This window comes from Mastomys coucha, chromosome X, assembly GCF_008632895.1.
Source record: "Mastomys coucha isolate ucsf_1 chromosome X, UCSF_Mcou_1, whole genome shotgun sequence".
Lineage (NCBI taxonomy): Eukaryota > Metazoa > Chordata > Mammalia > Rodentia > Muridae > Mastomys > Mastomys coucha.
The window spans coordinates 136,536,381-136,543,521 of record NC_045030.1 but is presented as its reverse complement, the minus strand read 5'-3'; the positions used below and the strand labels follow the sequence as shown (position 1 = coordinate 136,543,521).

Below are 7,141 nucleotides of genomic sequence, written 5' to 3'. Positions count from 1 at the left end.
CCGTTGCATCCCCTGGGTGCAGCACAGATTGTCCCAACATGCAGATAATTGACCGCATGTGCAAATCAGACACGGATCTATTGCATTGATTAACATTTCCAATGAAACTCCTGGTTAGGCTGTGAGGATTAGTGACTCAAGTAATCACAAGTAAAAGCATGTGCCTTCCTACGCTGCAGAGCGCTGCCGGAAGCGCCACATTTCTGGGAAGAAATGGGAACACATTGACCTGGAGATTCATTTAGTTCTCTGCCACTGCTAAATCAGATTGTAAAAGTGTGGCTGTTTAGTTGATCTGAGGCTCGGGCTTCACACCTGAAATGGAGGACTTGAGTCCTCTACGTCGCTTCGGTTACTTTTCTGCCCCCTGCTGGCAAAGCTATTTAGTGCGGATTGGGCCTGGAACTCTACCCTGGCCCTGCCAAGGGAACCCACCTAGCTCCTGACAGGTGTAGGTGTGATTGTGGATGAGGGGCTGGGGGAGCTTGGTTACAGCTTACGCTGAGCCCCAGATGCCTAGAAAGCTGCACTTATCCTTCAGGGTAAAGGTGTTCTGTTGTCCTTGTGGGACATAAGGTTCAGGGGACCCTGGGAAAGATTTCTTCTGGCTCTGGCTCTGGCTCTGGCTCGCTCTCTCTCTCTCTCTCTCTCTCTCTCTCTCTCTCTCTCTCTCTCTCTCTCTCTCCTTCCCTCCCTCCCTCTCTCTCTCTCCTTTTCTTTTCTTTTCTTTTCTTTGTTTTGTCTGTTTTTGTCCCAAACCTAACTCACCCATGGAAAACAGTCAGACTCCTGTCTTAGATCATAGCTCTCCTGCTCTCCTTCCCATCCTTCATCCCCTGCCCTCTCTCACCCAATAGGAAAGCATTGGGGTTTTTTGTTTGTTTGTTTGTTTGAGACTGCTCCTCATCAAGTTTCTTCTCATTCTTTTAACTGAAGTTACTGGTTTCTGAGAATGGGTTACGAAAAGGTCCCTAAAATCCTTGACTGAGCCACTACTGACTTGACTAGCAAAACTTTTCCATTACAATTTCACCAGAGAAGATAGGACTCTAGAGCTCCTGGCAAAATGCTGGCTTTTTATCTCCCACTACAACTCTGCTTCTACCAGCTCCATTAGCTCCAACCAATTCACTCCGGTTTCTAGATCTGATTTCTCTTGTGTGAGTCATCCTCTTTGACCTTGTGCTTAGTCTTGACTTTATAATAGCAGAATCTCTATAATGGCAACCTCTGCCATCTTTTTTGTTATTTTTCACTTTCCTCATCTATCAAATACATCTACTACCCAGTCTCTTCCGAACGCTCAGCAACCATGTCTGTTCTGTAGACCACTTCCACCTTTAAGCAGGGAAAATCCCCACAACCTGTAGGAGGGATCAGCACTTTGATGTTCGTGACGTCGGGCGGACCGTTGCTTGCACTCGCATCTCAATGTGTACTGGTCTGTTGGAAGGTTTAAAGAACCTGCCTCTTGACATCCTGAGATCTCTCTGGATTCTGGATTAGCAACAGCTAGCTTTAACCCAGCATACCTTCCAGATTCTTTTCATGTTGTCTCTTGCATGGACACAGAGGAGTATGACATTTGTATTCAAAAAAAAAAAAAAAAAGAGGGCTACTTGGCTCTCTTCCCAGATCCCAGCCTATTAATCATCCATTTACGTCCATTACCACAGTGAGCCCCTTTACTTAAAGGTGCCCGTGATTTGGAAGCTCAAGTGCCAAATCACACATCCTGACCAATTATAATTTTACACATGGCCCAGTGAAAACCACACTGACCTTTTATACCTGGCTCATCCTAGAACAGGGCCACAGTGCTGTCACCAACAGGAATGGACCTCCTTCTGTTCCAACACCTCAGACAGCCATACAGTTGGCCTGGATTTGAGTCTGCAAAACCATTGGGGAAGGGAGCAAAACTAACATGGCTAAGGGCTTCCCCGGTGAAAGCCACTTGTTTTAAATAGCACTGCAAACCACCCCCATCATGCTTCCCAAAGCCAAGGCACTCACCCTTCCCTCTGCTTCTACAGCCCACACAGCCCAGAAACCCCAAGGCTAGAATCTGGAATTGGACTCTGGAAGGTTGGAACAAGCAAACAAACAAACAAACATGTAAAAACCAAACCCAATGGAGCCTCTGGTTTCCTTCTTAGAAAAACCATCTATACCCCCCAACACCCACACTCTACTCCCAGCCACCACCTAGGGAAGGAAAGCCTGCCAGAGCCTGAATCTAAAATGTTCTGTTCACTCAGAAGTATGCCAGTCATCGTAGCAGGTCACAAACTGAGGGCAGCATCTTCTGGGGGCTACAGAGTGGGAAGGGAAGAAGCAGCAAACCCCATGACCCCACTCCCCAGACAAAGACAGGGGCCAAGGGGGGGTGCATGCTTTTCTAAGGGCCATATTGAATCCATTCAGTCCCCACAGAAAAAGGAATAGAAAAGAGGGGGGAAGGTCCTCCTGTCACTACCATCCCCCCAAAGAGAAAAGGGGAGGGGGATAAAAAAATTTTAAAGAAAGGAAAGCTCCCTTTTAAGAAATTTGGCACTTTTCTGTTTCAGTTAGGTTGTTCTGATGCAGACTTGGCCAGACTGCAGCCACACCCCCTCCCCTTCTCTGGAGGGCTGCTGTCAACAGTGTGGCTGAGGCGGGGTGATGGGTGGGGGTGCACGGGATGATGGTAGGAGACTTACAGTCTGACATAGCTTTCAGGGCGGATTTTGCCCCCGGCGGCCCAAACCCCAGTAAGCTAACCCTGGGCTTGGCTAAGGGAAGAAGCCCAGGTCCTTGAGGACCAGCCCGGACACACCCACTCGTCTGCCTGAGCAAAGACCATCAGGCACGGTGCGCTGGGTCCCAGGGCTTGAGCAAAGGAGCCACGTAGGAGAGCCAAAGCTGGGGCACAGCAAGAGCAGGAGGGGAACACAAGAAAGAACATCTGCCCGGCATCCTCCCCTCCCCTGAGCTAGCCCGCTACAGTACAGAAGTCGTGAGATTTACCTGCCAAGGGTCCAGCCACCCTGCCAAGACCTTTCCGGTACCTCTGAGCACGCTGGCAGTTGGGCTGGGGAGCTGCAGCCCAGCGGCCGCAGCCGCAGCCCCGGGCCCAGCCTGCTCCCCCCCACGGCTCTTCTTTCGCCCAGTGCACTTACTCCCAGAGGGGAAAAGCTGCAGCCCCCAGCGTAAGACCCCAGACAGTTTGCAGCCACAGCTGCCTGCCTGCTGTAGAGCCCCTCTGCTCAGCAACCGCTCCCTTGCTCGTCTATGCTATGACGTCACCTGGGCTCTGCACCGTACCTAGGCCAATCAGATGGTGAGCATAAAAGTAAAATCGCCCTGAGTGGGCTACTGGGGACCAATCTTTTGTTTCCAGGCAGGAAGCGCCCTAGGAGGGGGGAGAAAGTGAAGGGGGGTGGAGAAAGGAGAGGGAAGGGAGATGGAAACTTCTACACTGTCGGGATTGTCTAAAGAGGAAGGTGGAGCCATTGAGAAAGACACCAGACAGGAGTGGAGAGAAACATTTTATGCATCTTTCTGGCTTGCCACCCTTACAAACACTAGGCGTTGAGAGATGCATTTTCAGGCTAGGGAATCCCTCTACTGGAACAGGCTTTCTTGAGGAAATTTGGATTTGGGACACCACCTGTCAGCCTAGCAGGTTGCATAGACAAGTAAGAGGGTGGGAGGGATGTGGCGGTGGAATTAAGAAAGGTAGCAGTTTAAGCAGGAGAAAAATAGTCTTCTGCACATGAAACATACATTTCAAAACAGGTGGCATTATGCAAAAAGGAATAATTATTCTTCCAATTGAGTGCATTGATTTTACACAAATCCCCTTGCCGTCTTTTCCCTAAAACCTTTACTGATTTCTCCTGTCTTTAAGAGAAATTTTCAAATTTTTACAGGTGTCCTAAGCCATTTAAAATCTACCTTCAGAAAGCATCACTTCTTGCTCTCAAATCCACATTCCCTAGAATTTTGGCAGATCATACAAGTTATGTCAAATCTCTGCAATGAGACAATAGGCTGCACAATAGTATGTATATTCAAAGTACAATGATGTAAAATTTGCCTCCCAATACAGAAGGGAGCGAGCATAAAATTGTAATGGTTAGGTTAAAGTACAGGGATTATAGGCTAATTTGTTCTCTACTTTTAAACTCTTTGAAAATAAAGATAAATGCATCCTTGCAAAAGTGAATAGCCAAAATTAATAATGACTCTTTCTGATGCCTCTTTGGTTTAATTTTCTCAACACTGCAGAAGAACCAACATTCATTTCTTCACAATTACCACACAATTCATTTTAACACCTAAACTGAATTTTACCTTTTTGTCAGATTCTCTGAAGAACAGACACAACGAATGATCTCTGGATTCACAAGAGATAATGACTCAGATAGCTGGGAAAGTCGGGGTGGGGTGAGAATTAATTCATTTTGAATAACATCAGGAACTGAAAGGGAACAATGATCAACCTCCAACAAAATAGGGAAAAGGACAGTAGAGACTCAACAAGTGACATGATCCAAACCGGCCTTATGGATAACTTTGCAACGTTTTCCTTCAATAAAAAAAATACATACTTACACATACTGTGTAAAGTTTTGTATAAAGACTGTAGAAAGTAGTAGAACAGGGATTTATATTTAAACCTAAGGACAAAGTTCATGGATTTTCTAATGTGCTGAAATGTATGCTTAATGAAAATTAAACATGGTATTAAATGAAAATATGCACTGGCTTTATAAGAAAATAGTATACAAGGAAACCTTGTTTTAAAACATGGTACTTAAAAATAGCCTTTAAAACAGATCCTGGTGGTTACCTTCTAATGCAACACAGACTCTCTCTCCCATTCCTGATTAATAGGTTGAAATCAGAATGATTCTGCTTACAATGACTTTACAGATACCTTTTTAAATTAACTTTGGGGTTAAAACAGTTACTACATCCCATTGATTTTTTTTTACACATAATGATGGAAGTAATCTAAAAAATACTCATCTAAATGTCACTTACTTAATGGTAAAGTATCTTATTTGTAAATTCCATTTATGTTGGGTTCTTTCAAACTAAATACTTTTAAAAAAATAAGGAAGCGTAACAAGATTTTCCTGGTAATGATTCAACTGGGGTATTGATTTAAATTGTAATTAAAAGGTATTTGATTTCACTCTAATCCTCATATATACCTCAGCTATAACTCGGAGCTATTTATGCAGTCACTTCACATGGTTATTTAAACATTTCATGTGTGTATTTCTTCTCTCCCTAGTGATTACAGAAAGTAAGTGTGGGGAGGGGCAAAATCCTATTAGGTACTTGACAAATGGAAGCATACTAATGTTATTGAAACACAGCTGTAAGCCCAGAAGGAAAGACGTGAATCCTCGTGTAAAATGGTGACAACCTATGTTATTCTTAATATAGACTTCTACCAGTGCAATTTGTTCTCCAAAAATATAGAGCAAGAGGAAAGGGCTCTGAACTGTACAAGCTTAGTGTTTCATCTCTGTGTAATTTTTTCCTCCTAACTCCCACTATCTTCTGCCTTGCAGAGAAGGTCCTCTGGTTTAAGGATACACCCTTAATAACCACTTGGGATGTGTATCATATACCTCAGATTACAAACCTTCTTTGTATTTCTCTACTAAATTCTCACAATACCCACAACAGTTTACCTCAGCAAGCATTATGATCTGAATGTCATAGAATGGACAGCGGTATCCCAGGGCTCTGAAGTCACCAGCACATTGCATCATAGAAAAACATGGTTATACAAACCAGGCTTCCTTCTGTATCTTCTAGGTCCTGTCTATCATACTATAAGGCAATTTAGGAGTATGTTTGGGGGATGGGAACATTGTTTCTTTTATATATAAATGGAGATGGTCACTTATTTTTGATGGTACAACTAATCTTTTTTTTTCTTTTAGGCCTCGTGGTACCAAATGCAATGTGCCATCAGCAAAGACTAATGTCACTCTAAATTTCCGTTTTAAGTTTGTGTCTCTTGTGCTAGTTCCTAGCAACCAAACCACATCTATGATTTAGAAGAGAAGAGAGATAGCCAACGTGGGACCTTTATAAGTAAATTAAAGTTTGTGACTTCATTGGAGCTAAATCCTAAATAAAGGAAATATCGCACGCTCTCATATACCATACCATTGATGGGACTAAGAAGTGAGTAAGACTTATAAAATTAAAAAATGGTTATGTCACTTTATCTAGCTATTCTAAATCAAGGAAAATGTTTATAGATATCTTCATGACAGCATACCAAGATATGTGCTCAAGAATATGCATTATTTTATCTAATATAAGAGTATAAATATCATATAAAAGATAACCTAAATATCCCTCAGATTAAAAACAATCATGTGGATTCCCATATGCTAAAATAGGAGCACACCTTGAAACATTTTGAGGTGTAATAAGCAATTGCAAGACAATATATACTCTATAATTTTATACTTGTTAAAAATTGTGTGTGTATGTGTGTTTATCCTGAAACTACATAAGGCAAAATCAGCAAACTGCTGAAAGAATGATCATGGGAATGAATGGTGTAAATTATGATCTACAAGTATGTGTGTTTTCTTTATATAGACAATGTCAAACTTACAATGGTGCATCAATTTTTTTGTTTTATTCTGTTTTTTGTTTTGTTTTGTTTTGCTTTGCTTTGCTTTGTTTTACTTTAGCATGGTGCCAAAGTGACGTGTATTCAATGGGAGCTTTACTTCGCATTTATGTATTAAGATCCTCTCTTGGAATGGTAGGCTGCAGCAGCTGGCCACACAATCCCAAGGAGAAGTAATCCATTCTTTTCAGTGTACTGAAAAGTTAAAACGGTTAGTTAAAAATTGCAGGTTACAATTGTTTTATTCATGTGACTGTATAAAAAGGGAAGCAAGCATCTGTACAGTTAGAACGCCCTTTATTTTCATTTTTCTTTAAGGCAGTCTGTAAAAAGCTAAGGGCAGCTCCAAATTCATCATGTAGCTAAAGATGACTTTGAGCTCCTGATCCTCTGCATCTACTTTTCCAGTACTGGGATGATGAGCTGGAGTTAGCATGACTGGCTTTGTTTGAATGAATTTAAATAATAACTATATATTGCATTTTA

At 42.5% G+C, this 7,141-nt stretch overlaps 1 protein-coding gene across 6 annotated transcripts in view; it reads right to left on the bottom strand.

Annotated features, from left to right (window-relative positions):
* Pak3 (p21 (RAC1) activated kinase 3) overlaps window positions 1-7,141 on the bottom strand; it is a 267,447-nt gene that overhangs the window by 111,348 nt on the left and 148,958 nt on the right. Inside the window, exons 1-2 of one of the 6 annotated variants that reach the window (XM_031368878.1) lie at window positions 3,010-3,284; window positions 1,783-1,893 (exon numbers count right to left, since the gene is read on the bottom strand). The exons of 4 other annotated variants lie outside the window; for them this stretch is intronic. The gene's annotated coding sequence lies outside the window, so the exon portion shown is untranslated. Of the gene's footprint in view, window positions 1-1,782; window positions 1,894-3,009; window positions 3,285-7,141 lie in introns of those variants that run through there. One more of the 6 variants, XM_031368883.1, reaches the window with a different exon arrangement.